The sequence below is a fragment of the Ahaetulla prasina genome, chromosome 6, assembly GCF_028640845.1.
Source record: "Ahaetulla prasina isolate Xishuangbanna chromosome 6, ASM2864084v1, whole genome shotgun sequence".
In the NCBI taxonomy this organism is placed as follows: Eukaryota; Metazoa; Chordata; class Lepidosauria; order Squamata; family Colubridae; genus Ahaetulla; species Ahaetulla prasina.
Genome location: NC_080544.1, coordinates 74,734,100 through 74,747,901, shown reverse-complemented (window position 1 = coordinate 74,747,901; position 13,802 = coordinate 74,734,100).

Below are 13,802 nucleotides of genomic sequence, written 5' to 3'. Positions count from 1 at the left end.
GACCTTATGGCTAGAATAAATTGAAAATGAATTAGTTTCAGTACATAGGTTATTTTTAAAATTTTATTATGTTTCTGATATGTTCCCTTCCAATACCTTTTAGACTTTAATGCATAATCACCATATGGGATAAAATGATCCTTTCTTATTGGGGATTTCCAACTATTATTATTATTATTATTATTATTATTATTATTATTATTATTATTATTATTATTATTATTATTATTATTATTATTATTATTATTATTATTATTATTATTTGTTCATCTTTGTGAACATTGATGGGTCTACCATCTATGAAATATTTTATACCAATTTCCTGTCAGATTATAGCTTGGGGTTATTTTTTTTAACCTATAGCTTTTCCTTTGTTTCCCTGAGATTACTTTGAAAATTTGCATCCTCTTTATCATGCAATTTTAATTTGTTCCATCTCCATGTTACATTTCAGTAACAATTTGTAAATTTGTTTCAGTGAATTATCATGGTTCTGTATAAGCAGTTTATATTCTGTCATTTTTTTCAAGGTCCTGCCTTCTCTCTTCAGGTCACTTTTCATTCTTTAAGCAATTTGTAAATACATTAATCATGGTAAATTCCAACTTTCATTGGCAATTCTTGCTGTGACTGTAGTCTTTTTTCTGAGTCTGCTTGTAGGATATTAGCAAATGTTATTAAATAGTTCTTACTGTAGTTTTTCTTCAAGCAACAATTATTTGATGATGATGCTAATGGTGAAATTACTGGATACAGTCTTAGGAGATTCCAGAATTGCCAATGCTTTTAATTATATACTTTGTTTTACACCAAGTCTTTTCAGATTATGTTCTTGGATATTTTTTGTACCATAAATACCTGTGGAGCCCATTGGCTAAATAAGATTATACTATATTTAGTGTTCTGCTCTTCAGATATTATATCCTTTTGTTATCTAGTATAGATAACTTGCTTGGTAATATAACATTAAAAAATGCAAGTCTTACATCTTTCAAGGCATGCAAAATTATGAATCTTACTCCTATCACCACCATTATCTCATATGGATATGTTAATTGTTCTTTGTCAGGCATCTAAGATTTTGTTTGAAGCTGAGATAGGTGCCTCTTGAAATAAGACATTTATTTGATCAAGGTGAAAGAGCGTGCAGTGGCCTAGAGTTGGACCTCTCTGCTCAGAATCAGAAGGCTTTGAGTTCAATCCTAGATAGCAGCAGATGTTTTTCTTTCTGGGTGCAATGAATAATTGCTGCTGCGAACTCCATAGAGGCATCAGGAACGGCATCTAGCCAGTAAACACTCAAACTGCCTTCAGCTGACCTAACTCCAGTCTGATGTAAGTAATTACAGGGTTGTTAAAGAAAAAAAAACATGATGAAAATAAATCCTTTTTAGCAATGTTTAGCAATGAAATTTTTTTCATGGTACAAGAATTGAAAAGTTGAAGTTTTCTGGATTTGACTAAAGATAAGGGATGGGATCTCCTTCATGGATTACTGCCTTGTCATGGTGAAGGGGCTTGCGTAGCTCAATGAAACTATGAGCTATGCCATTCAGGGCCACCCAAGATGAACAGGTCATAGCAGAGAGTTCTGACAAAATGTGATCCACTGGAGAAGGAAATGACAACCCACTCCAGTATCTTTGCCATGAAACCCTATGGACAGTACCAAAAGGCCCCATGTACAGTAACAAAATTTCCCATTTGTGATGTATGGCTGTGAAAGTTGGACCATAAGGAAGACTGAGCACCAAAGAATTGAGACCTTTGAACTATGGTGCTGGAGAAGACTGCAAAGCAATCAAATTGGTCAGTCCTAGAGGAGATCAACCCTGACTGCTCTTTAGAATAACAGATCCTGAAGATGAAACTCAAATACTTTGGCCAACTAATGAGAAGGAAGGACTTACTGGAGAAGAGCCTAATACTGGAAATGATTGAGGGGAAAGGAAGAATGGGACGACAGAGAATGAGGTGGCTGGATGGAGTCACTGAAGCAGTCAGCATGAGATTAAATGGACTCCGGGGGATGGTAAAAGACAGGAAGGCCTGGAGGAACATTGTCCATGGGTCGCGATGGGTCGGACATGACAAACAACAACAAAGGGATGGGATATGAGAGAACAAGATATCTGTTTAATGCTATAGGGAGTAAACTGTTATTACAAGTGTTTATATTTGTGTTGGAGGTTGAAAGCAACTTCTTTACACATTTCTTTGTTTTTTTCTTGCAGAAACTGAAGCTACTCTTCAGTTACATATGTGCTATATTTTAATTTATTAATTTTATTGCTTTGAATGAAAATTGAAAGTTTTAACAGTTGTTAAAACTAATGCAAAACAAAATAGAATGAAAAAGAATAAAGCAAAATGTAGTTTAAAAAATAAATTAAAAGTGCAAAAAGGAAAAAAAAAGAAAAGAGAAAGAAGGAAAGGAATAATATAAAGAAAAATATAAAGTAGCTTACAATCTTCTTCCCAACAGTTAGTTCAATTATATTTTAACTTCTCTATCTAAAACTACGTTATGAGTCTCTTCTTTTTATACTATATCTTGTCTAATTATCAAAACCATAAACAATAAATTCATTTTTTTCATTTTTATGCAATAAGGATTTTCCAATCTAATAAATGTACTCTAGATTGCCTTTTCTATAATCAAGCAAGTGAATTTAGCCATTTTAGCAAGTTCTATCATCTACAATTCCTCCATTGTAGGTATTGCCAAATCTTGAATGTTTAAATCTTTAAAATACTTCAAATCACTGTATATGAGCCCAAAGTTTTCTGGGTTTTTTATATATTCAATAAATATAATATAATAAAATTGAGCATTCTTTTTATTCACATTTCCATCATAAATTTGAAATACTTCTATATACTCTAAATTATTTTTATGGTATCATACAATATATTAATGACATAAGGATAATGATAAAATTATCCTTAAGACTGTAACAAAATACAGATTTCAGTCCTTTCAGCCACATATTTTTACATTGCCCATACGTTCTTTGGACTGCTGTTCTGTTTCAAATTTTAGTAAACTTGTAGACATTTTGGTACTTATATGTTCACCTTTTGTACGCAATTACATTTCACATTCTGTCTTACAGAATACCATAAATATTTAATACCATAAAAATATTTAAAATATTGAATTATTGTTTTAATATGCACCTGTCAATGTATAACACCTATGTCAATTACCTGTATTACCCTATCAAAAAAACAGAAACAAAATGTTTTTTAGATTCTTTCACTGGATGTTCAGCAAGAAATGGTTGGTTGTAATATCAGTAACTAGAATTAAGTGTCAATTGAGAGTCATTCAAAGCATAGTTTTAAAATCAGACATTTGTATTATTTTAAAATTATGGCCAGAATTTATTTTACTTGTTATGTAAAATTATGCTAATTTGTTAGTTAATTTGTTTAATTATCTACATTTTTAATCAGATTTGAATTACATTTTCCATCCTTTTTTAATCAATGGAACTCTCAAACAGCAAAAATGGGAAATTGGAAGTTGGAAATGTACTAACATCTCTTTTCTGAGAAAATGAAATAAGCTGTTAGCTAGGGGTAAAATATTGTCTTCTATCTATAGTGAAATTCTATATGGCAAGATGAGCTAAAAGCAAATGCAGTAGAAAATGCAGATTGAAATAATATGAATAATAAGCAAAACCTGTTTTTTTCAACTATATTGATGATTCTTAGACTTGTTTCTTTCTCTGAAATCAAACTCCACAAATGCAATTAAAAGATAACATTGTTAACACAATGAATAAATGTTTGCTTATGCTATGTTTTTGAGTCCTGCATTATCTTTAAGAGAAAATAGCTTATTCAGTATGTAAAGAATGCATCTTGGTTCCTGTTTGACATTCATTGGCAGATATGTTTATGGGGAAAGTAAAAAAAACACAAAGTAGTCAGAGTGGTATGACTGAAATCCTGTCCTTTTATATTGCATCAATGTTGCATGCATTTAAAAAAAGAGTAGGGTTTTAATTGCAATACCATGATCAGCTTTTTGACTGTTTTGACCGCCTCTATATACACTGCTTATTAGCTGCCTCAGTTATTTATTTATTTTTATTTATTTATTTATTTTGTCACAACAATATATGTAACTATCATACAGAAAGGTTATATAGTATATAAAGGTATAAGCGTATATATATATATTTGTTTTCTGAGGTTTTCGCGGGGGTTTGTATGTAGGTCTTTGGTTATTCGGGTTTTCTCCCGCATAAAATTGGAAGTGTCTTGGCGACGTTTCGACGAAGTCTCATTCGTCATCTTCAGGCTTCAGCTTCATGCTTCTGGGAGCAGTGTGTGATTGCAGCTGTTTCTTCCTTTTTAACTGCTAGTGGGGGTTTGAACTGATTGGGTGGGAGCTTGGCTGTGCTCTGATTGGATGGGGTTTTTTTGTGCTCTGATTGGCTGAGGGTGTGTCCTGTTTGGGTGGGGGCTTGGTTGTGCTCAGATTAGTCTGAGTTCCAGGGGGATTTGAGCTGGTGAGCTGCATAGCTGTTGTTTGGCTTTGTGGTGGTGCTACATCTTCATAGTGGGTGTCAGTCTGCTGCATGTATGGATTGGAGGGGTTTGAAATGGCTAATGTTGCAGCTGCCGTCTGGCTTCTGGTCCTTGGTCCTGCTTCCTGATCAGTGTGGGTTTGGGTCTGCTTTCTGGGTGGATGTGTGGTGGTGACATCCTGTGTGGACCTCGTGAGTGTGGGTCTGGTGTCATTCCTCATGTTAGGGACTCGTTTGTCAATAAGGGCGGGTTTCCAAATGGCTGGTAGGCGGGAGGTATCATCTCGTTTGTTCATGCCGAGATGATACCTCCCGCCTACCAGCCATTTGGAAACCCGCCCTTATTGACAAACGAATCCCTAACACGAGGAATGACACCAGACCCACACTCACGAGGTCCACACAGGATGTCACCACCACACATCCACCCAGAAAGCAGACCCAAACCCACACTCATCAGGAAGCACGACCAAGGACCAGAAGCCAGACCGCAGCTGCAACATTAGCCATTTCAAACCCCTCCAATCCATACATACAGCAGACTGACACCCACTATGAAGATGTAGCACGACCACGACCATGAAGCCAAACAGCAGCAGTGCAGCTCACCAGCTCAAATCCCCCTGCAACTCAGACTAATCTGAGCACAACCAAGCCCCCACCCAAACAGGACACACCCCCAGCCAATCAGAGCACAGCCAAGGTCCCACCCAATCAGTTCAAACCCCCACTAGCAGTTAAAAAGGAAGAAACAGCTGCAATCACACATTGCTCCCAGAAGCACGAAGCTGAAGCCTGAAGATGACGAATGAGACTTCGTCGAAACATCGCCAAGACACTTCCAATTTTACGCGGGAGAAAACCCGAATAACCAAAGACCTACATATATATATATATAAATAGAAAGAAGAAAAGAAAAACAATAGGACAGGAACAGTAGGCACGTGTGTGCACTTATGCACGCTGATCTTTACACAATTTTACACAAAAGTATCCAGGGCTGAAGTATACATTGGGACATCAGTTGACATTAACGTAATCTGCATAAAATTGAAATCTCTAAGACAAATGAGTACGTCTGTGGAAAATTTAAAGAAATGTTTCACTTTGATGATGCTTTCAACCAAGCATTCTGTTGATATTGTTTTATGAACAATGCAACCCCCTTCATTTATAAATAAGAGAAGCAGCTCTTTCTTTCTTTCTTTCTTTCTTTCTTTACTTCCTTTTCCCTTCCTTCTTTTCCTTCCTTCTTTTCCTTCTTTTCCTTCTTTTCCTTCTTTTCCTTCTTTTCCTTCTTTTCCTTCCTTCTTTTCCTTCCTTCTTTTCCTTCCTTCTTTTCCTTCCTTCCTTCTTCCTTCCTTCTTCCTTCCTTCTTCCTTCCTTCCTTCCTTCTTCCTTCCTTCTTTTCCTTCCTTCCTTCTTTCCTTCCTTCCTTCCTTCCTTCCTTCCTTCCTTCCTTCCTTCCTTCCTTCCTTCCTTCCTTTCTTTCTCTGTCTCTTTCTTTATTCTTTCTATCTCTCTCTCTTTTTTTCTTTACTTCCTTTTCCCCTTCCTTCTTTCCTTCTTTTGCTTTCAACTGTTTCAATTTTCAGTTAATGGAGCTGCTAGGCCAGGAGTGTCAAACTGGCGGCACACGGGCCAGATGCATCACATGCAGGTCACATCTACATCCAGTTCCATGAAGAGAAAAAGATCACAAAACAACACATGATGGCAACATGATGCCGCAAGTTTGACACCAGTGTGCTAGGCAAAGCTTTGAGTCAGCAGGAAGTGCTTTCGCAAGGAGAATTCTGCAGCTTGCTCGTATTGGTGAGAATGGAAAATCCAAGCTGCCTCACACAACTTTACATATTAGTCATAGCTAAGCTGCAATCCAATTTATTTCTGTGGAAAATACAATCCAGTGATCCTTGCTAAGAATAATTTATTAATAGGTATATTACTGGAATAAAAGCTGCTTAATCATGGAAAAAGTATTGGGAGACTGTGTGAAGAGATGCCAATGGAATAGTCAGATAAGAAACATCATGGTCTGCCACTATTAGTCAGTAGGGCAAAGGGCCTTCCTTAATTTTTCAGGCTGTAAAGAAAATTGGGGTTGGAGGAAGAATTGAACTTTGAATTTTCAAGATTCTGTCAATGTAGCATTACAAGGTTGTATTTGTTATTCCTATCAGGTTAACCATATGAGACTAACAAATTAGAATTGACAATAAATATATTGAGTGGTGGACAGCTTCTGCCTTTTATAATCAACTATCAATAGTGAAGCAATAAGCATGATGGCCTTGGAAAAGATATTCAAATGCTGAGATGTGTTTATATCTATAAAATCAGAATCATACAAGTAATGGCATTCCCTCTGCCACTCCATGGAATAAAAAATTAGAATTTAAAAAAGTAGAATAGGAATAATATCGATGTCTTTGAACTTTGGTGTTGGAGAAGGCTCCTGAAAATACCATGGAGAGGCAACGAATTAAACTGATCGTTCAGTGGACAAATCAACCCAGAAATCTCACTTATGGCAAAAATGACCAGGCTCAAATTATCCTACTTTAGATATATTATGCAAATACCCAGCTTTCTAATGCTGGGAAAAATGAAAAAGAAGAAAAGGATCACTCTCAATAAAATAGACAGATGCAGTTACAAAGGAAATGGATGCACTTTTGGGAGAATTGAAAAAATAGATTAGGGATAGGTTATCATTGAGAAAATCTATGAGTTTTTCAGGAGCTGAAAATCACTTCTTGGCATCAAATCAAATCAATCATGTGACATATAAAAACATCACATCTTCCTGAGATTTGTCATGTACTATTTTCATCAGACACTGTGCAATTTTTGCAATTCAAAGAGCCACTTTTGTGCGCAGAAGAGCCCAGATTTTATGTAACATAGATACAGTTGAGGAAAACTGAAATCATGGACAACCATAGGTAACTTTCCACCCTCTAAATCTGTTGAATATGCAACTCCCAGAATTCACAGCTGAAAACCTAGAAACCACAATGTTAGGAAGATATGATTCTAATTAGGTAGCTTCCTTTGACCCAACAAAGAGATGCTTACAGTGAGCCACAAAGGCCACTCTAAATATGGATTTTTGTTTTCACATGCCTTTGAGTCAATGTTGACTTCTGGTGACTGCCTAGACAAGTCCCTGTGGTTTCCTGGGGCTGAAAGAGAAAGTGACTAGCTCAAAGTTACCTAGCTGACATTCAGATGGAGTCTCAAAACTATTGACTCTAACTGTAGAGAAGAAGAACTGGTCATCAACTAGGATAAAGGGTTTCCTCTTCTGTTGAATAAAGATTTTAAAATAAATGGCATTTCCTTTCAACCTTCAGAAATCTAGAAAGAACTACTAAGGGCCATTTCTGCCAAAACACCCAGGCATGAAAGTATTATGTTGCATTATGATGTTGTAATGGCCACAATTACAGATCTTCAATGAATACAAATAATCAGAGCAAAGCTTATTTTCCATTTGTTATATACAAACTTGTATTCACAATAGTGCAGTTTTTCTTATTTCTATAAAGGTTCATATAGTATTCTTCCTGCTTGAATAGCCTTTGTTTGATTTAGTCTTTATTTTAGTCTTTAGTTGATAGTTATGTGGTTTCCTTCACCATATAGGATTTTCCATCATATGGAATGAATGTTCAATTTGGATCAAAATGTTTTTGGTTGATATCCTTAATATTTGACCTGGCTTGGGTTTGACAAATCCTCATGGCAGTTGCAGGAATGTTTCCTCAATAATGGTCTTCAGAGACATGAGTGTAAGTTAAGTTTTTCCTAGAATGGGGTGAGTCTGATTGGAGGATTACTCTTCCATACTAATTATTTTGCTAATATTATGTATCTCTCATATCTGGTAGACAGAGGGATCTGTTTTCCATGTTACCGGAAAAAGAGGTAGTAACACTTTCATGTAAGAGCATCCATGTCCTTGCAGGCAAATAAAGGCACTGTTTGACTAATGTTTGAGAGTACCAATGTCCTTAATTTTCATATAGATTCCAATCCTTCCTTATTATTAATCCCAATTGTGCTGAATTAATGCTCTTCAAAGCAATTCAACAATAAAAAACTCTATTAAAACAACAATATATGCAAATATAAAATTGATATATGAAAACATAAATTAACAGTGCCATCCTAAATAGCAATAAAGTGTATAATCTGCCTAAATAAAAAGTAGTATATTTAAGAGCTTTCTAAAGTATGAGCATGTTCCCGTAGAGCAGGGGGAAAGGATGGAGAGAGCAAAGTTCAGAGAAAAGGAAGAAGTTCATCAGATTTTCTTAAAGTTTGATGAAATCAGGGTTGTACTTTTGTTCCTATTCTTCTGCTATTTAAACGCATGGAAATTCTCCTGTCTGGTCTGGAGGGGGGAGGGGAATTGAGAAATGCTCCCAAGACATTATGTAATTACAATGACATTGCACAGGAAAAAGAGGCTTTTCCCACCAGTAACTTATAATAGGAACCACATTTTAAATGGTTAAAAATATACTCTCTTAACACCATTTATCACCTCACAATAAATTTGTAAGCTTTTATCTTTGAAAGTTTTAGGAACTATTCTTCTTCCTCAGAATCGTCCCCAAGTTTTCTATGTTCTTGTAAAAGTAGTGAGGAACTTTGACCCTTATTCTCATGGTACAGTTCTGTAGGTTCACATTGCATATGTAGATCTACAATCTAGTGTAGCATTTTTTTCCTTAATGAGTTATAATTTCTGGAAACTGTAATCTAACTGTGATTCATATGAAGTGATCATAAACAATACTGATTCTCTCTTAGATATACATTATTTTTAATAATAATTGCATTCTGAGGACTCATTGGGATTTTTTTGTTCCCTATGTTTTTATTGATGCCTATATTCTTTTAAAATGTTTACTTAGAAATTAACCAGACATAAGAAATGAATATTGCAGGTTACAAAGATTTTGATACTGTTATGGAATGAAATACCATCTGAAGGGTTCATTGTCCTGCTTAGAAATTTGTATCAAAAATGGCAATTTAAATGTTTAATTTCCTAGAAGATTTTTTTCATCTAAAGTTAAGTGAAGTCTTTTGATTCTTGACAGCTTAAATGTCAACAATTGAACTGTGTAGCATTTATTCATATAAACACACAATTGCATATTTTGGAGGGGTTTATTTTGTTTGATCTATGTAAGTTTTATACTTTTCTTATTATTGACTCTCTGTGTCTCTGTCCTTGTCTTGTTTTCTTTTTGCATATAGAAAAAAGAAAAGAAAATAAGCAAGCTATAATTAAACACATTTGTAGGACACCACTTTGGGAAATTTTCTCTGATGATTTGAGTTAAGACTGCATCTTGAAACAATTAAAAGACATTTGCCAAAATGATCGTAGGAGGGAATAAAATTGCATAGAAAAACATTGTTCTTCTTTATTCCCGTTGAAAATGTGATTATCTCTTGTATTTAACTTCCGATAAAATGATAAATAAGACTTTGCTAGATATCCAGGTAGCATAACCTAGAGGTGAAACAGAAGTCTCATTATGATTGCTTAATTTTTTAAATTTGTTGAATGTCAACAGCGGAGGAGACACTATCCAACAAATTTTCTAACTTTTATTGTTTCTATTCTAAAATTAAGAAATGGCAGATAACATTCCTGTATTTAATGCTCCAGATGCATTCTCTTTCCATATATCAATAGCCAGGAGTCAATAAGGGTCAGTGGTTCAAAACAGAGCAGCTCTACTGAAACTTACCTCCAGTGTCAGGAATGGCATCCCATTGTTTGGAGATAAAAACAATAATTGCTTTGGTTACAATGAGACCTTTGAGTTTTCTTCCTTTGGACAGGGATAATTAATTAAAATTTACTGCCTGTTCCCAAACCTTTCATGCTTTAGTGGGCTTCTTGTGAATGAAAATACTTGGAAATTAATACAGAACACCTGAAGGATAAGGATGGGTAATGATCAATTTCTGGGCATTGAAAGATTTCTGTTATACTGTAATGACAAAAGGGCAAAGCCAGACAACACAATATAAAAGCTTACAACCAACATCCTAGATTGGGAAATTAATGGGACTAATTTTGATTGCATAATCTCTCCCAGGGCATAGAGAGTATTCAGCCTTGTACAACATGGGCACCTGCTGTGCAGTTAGGTAAACATTATTTGCTAGGGAAATCAGGAAAGAAAGCAGACAAAGTTCAGTGGAGCTACCTGGAATTAAATGGAGCAGAATGGCACCCTGCCATCTGAGCGATCTTTTAAAGGAATGCAAATAATGCAGAAAGGATGCTCATCCTTCATTCTTAGTCTCTAATTAAGTTTTAATTTAATGAAACACTTGTACCAAAGCAGACCTTGGAGAGACATTCTAATATTAAAGCTGGCTTTTATTTTTAAAAGAAGCCTTTAAATGGTTTTGTATGGTGGTAAATCAACTTTGTAAGTGGATCCTATCCAGCAGGGATTCCCTTTTCAAATGGGATAAAAAGAAAGGTTATTGTTGGAGACACAGAATAAAAGAATAAATATAATGCAACATTCTAAACTTAAGCATGTGATCCAGTGAATCACATTTAAATATAATCTGGGAGACGTATCAACTTTGGGAGAAACACACTTAGACGATGGTAATTATTCATTCATTCATTTATTTATTTGTCAAGAACGTATTAGGTAATAAGTATAAACATAGATTAGATCAATAAAATAGATACAAATAGAAGAAACATTAGAATAGGGACGGTAGGCATACTGGTGCTCTTATGCACATCCCTTACAGACCTCTTAGAGAATGGGTTGAGGTCAACAGTAGCCAGTCTTAGGTTAAAATTTTGGGGGGGGGGGTTGGGATGAAACCACAGAGTCAGGTGGTGCATTCCAGGCATTGACCACTCTGTTGTTGAAGTCATATTTTCTGCAATTGAGTTTGGAGTGGTTCACTTTAAGTTTGTATCTATTGTGTGCTCGTGTATTGTTGTGGTTGAAGCTCGAGTAGTCATTAACAGGTAGGACATTGTAGCAGATAATTTTATGGACTACGCTTAGGTCATACTGAAGGTGGCATAGTTTTAAGTTTTCTAAGCCCAGAATTTCAAGCCTGGTGGCATAAGGTATTTTGTTTTGAGCAGAGGAGTGGAGGAATCTTCTTGTGAAATATTTCTGGACACGTTCAATTGTATTAATGTCTGATATGTGGTGCGGGTCTTAGTATTGTCAACAGTAAAGACAAAATATATATTTGGAGAAGTTAAACTGGAAAATAGCCAAGTGTGATACTGGAATATGACTGTAATAAATGATGTAGCCTCATATTGTAAGTATGCCTGCATGCCAAATTTTAGCAAGACAACAACAATACTTACAATTCTTACAATTGCCAATTGCTACACAAATGCTTTCTGTCATGTTATTGAACAATTTTTTCGAGACATAGCAGAATGATGGGAAAAAAGATAGTTTGTGAAAATTGCTCTCGTTATGTCTCCAACAGAAGAACCAAGGGAACAAAATCTCCCAGATGTGCTACAGTATGGAAAAGCTTCTTAGTTCCATCACCAGCATGGACAATATTCCCTGATCAATTGTTAACATTTTCCTTCAGTTTTCTGAAAAGCAGACATCTAGGCTTCTATGCGCTTAGCACAATTACTGAATCAATGCCAAATTGTGTGGCACTATATGTTAACAATGGAAGTGTTTTCTCTGATTTTAAGATCATATCATTTTAGAAGCATGGAGATAGCCCAGTTTTGCAAAGGAGAAAGTAGTGGAATCCTTAACTTCAATTATTTATGTAATATCCTGTCATGAAAGTAGCATGTGAAGGGAGCTCAGGTGATTGGACATGCTAGTCCAAAAGAAACCCTACTTAGTGAAAACCCAGAAGCTAAAAACTCAAAACTTATGTAATGGTTAAAAATTTAGGATAGGAATTGGAAACCCAATTTCAAATCTCCATTTCACTTTAAGCTTGTTGAGTAACTTTGCTCTTAGCCAAATGCACACAACACAGTTGATGATGACAATCATCAAGAGACATATAGAGGAAAGACAGAATACAAATTCAAAAACAAGTGATAGCAATAAATAATAATAATAGGAGGAGGAGGGAGAGGAGAGGAGGAGGAGAAGGAGGAGAAGAAGACAAAACAAGGTAAACACCAGATTGTTTGCATAGACAGACTATGAAAATTTAGCTTTTTTAGCTTTTAGGATCATTATTTATAAGTTAATTATTTCATCCATGTATATAATGACACATATAATGAGTTAGGTTCTTTTTATATTGAATAATTTCTCAAAGTAGTTATATTAGCTGTGTACCTTGATGGAAAGTGTTGAAACTGCTACCCAGCCTTCATTGGTCTTTGTAAATTGTCTGTTGCCAGGACATGAGCTTTTATTCATATTCTGAGAAAACACTTTTTTTCTATAATGAATCTATATCAACAAAGTTCAAGTTGTTCAAGGCCAAATCAGTAAGACATGAAATGACAACCAAAATAATGTTGTTTATGAGGCAGATACCAATATGGCTTTCATTCTCTTTCTCCCAGAGAGACAACTACCCTAGAGAAGCTTTGACCCTAAATATACTGTATACAAGAAAATGTCACATATTTAGTATGGAAAACTTTGGATATTTTGGAGAATTTTGATGGTAGTGAAAAAAAGATCCATATCTCAGCCAGAAATGGAGAAATCTTTTCAGTTCAAAGTCAAATCTGTAGCAGGAGGATGATTTTTTTCCCCTCTCAAAACGTGGATATATCTCAATGAAAACAAAAGTCCGAATAGAACATTTGAAGGGTCATTGAACTGAACTGATTCAGTTGCCATCTCAGTCACAAACTAAATGGCCTGAGGCAAGGCACTGTCTTACAGTCATGCTGCCTGTCAATATGGGAATAATAATTTGCCAACACTGCAAGGACTTAGATATGTGAAACAATCCATTTAAACACATCAATTGTGTTATAATAGGAAACCTGTGGCCATCTGGTGACATTGTTTGACCTAAGAGAGGATCAAGCAAGATCGTTTAACTAAAGAACATTCTGAAACTATGCATCCCAGAATAAATATGAACTTCAAAAATAACAGCTGCACCACTTTCAGTAAAAGGCTTTGGATTTTACCAAGGAATAACAAAATGAAAGCAATGTCAATTGGCAATAGGAAATGGCAATGAAGGAGAAAGCGACTATCATTAGAGAAAAAGCATTCA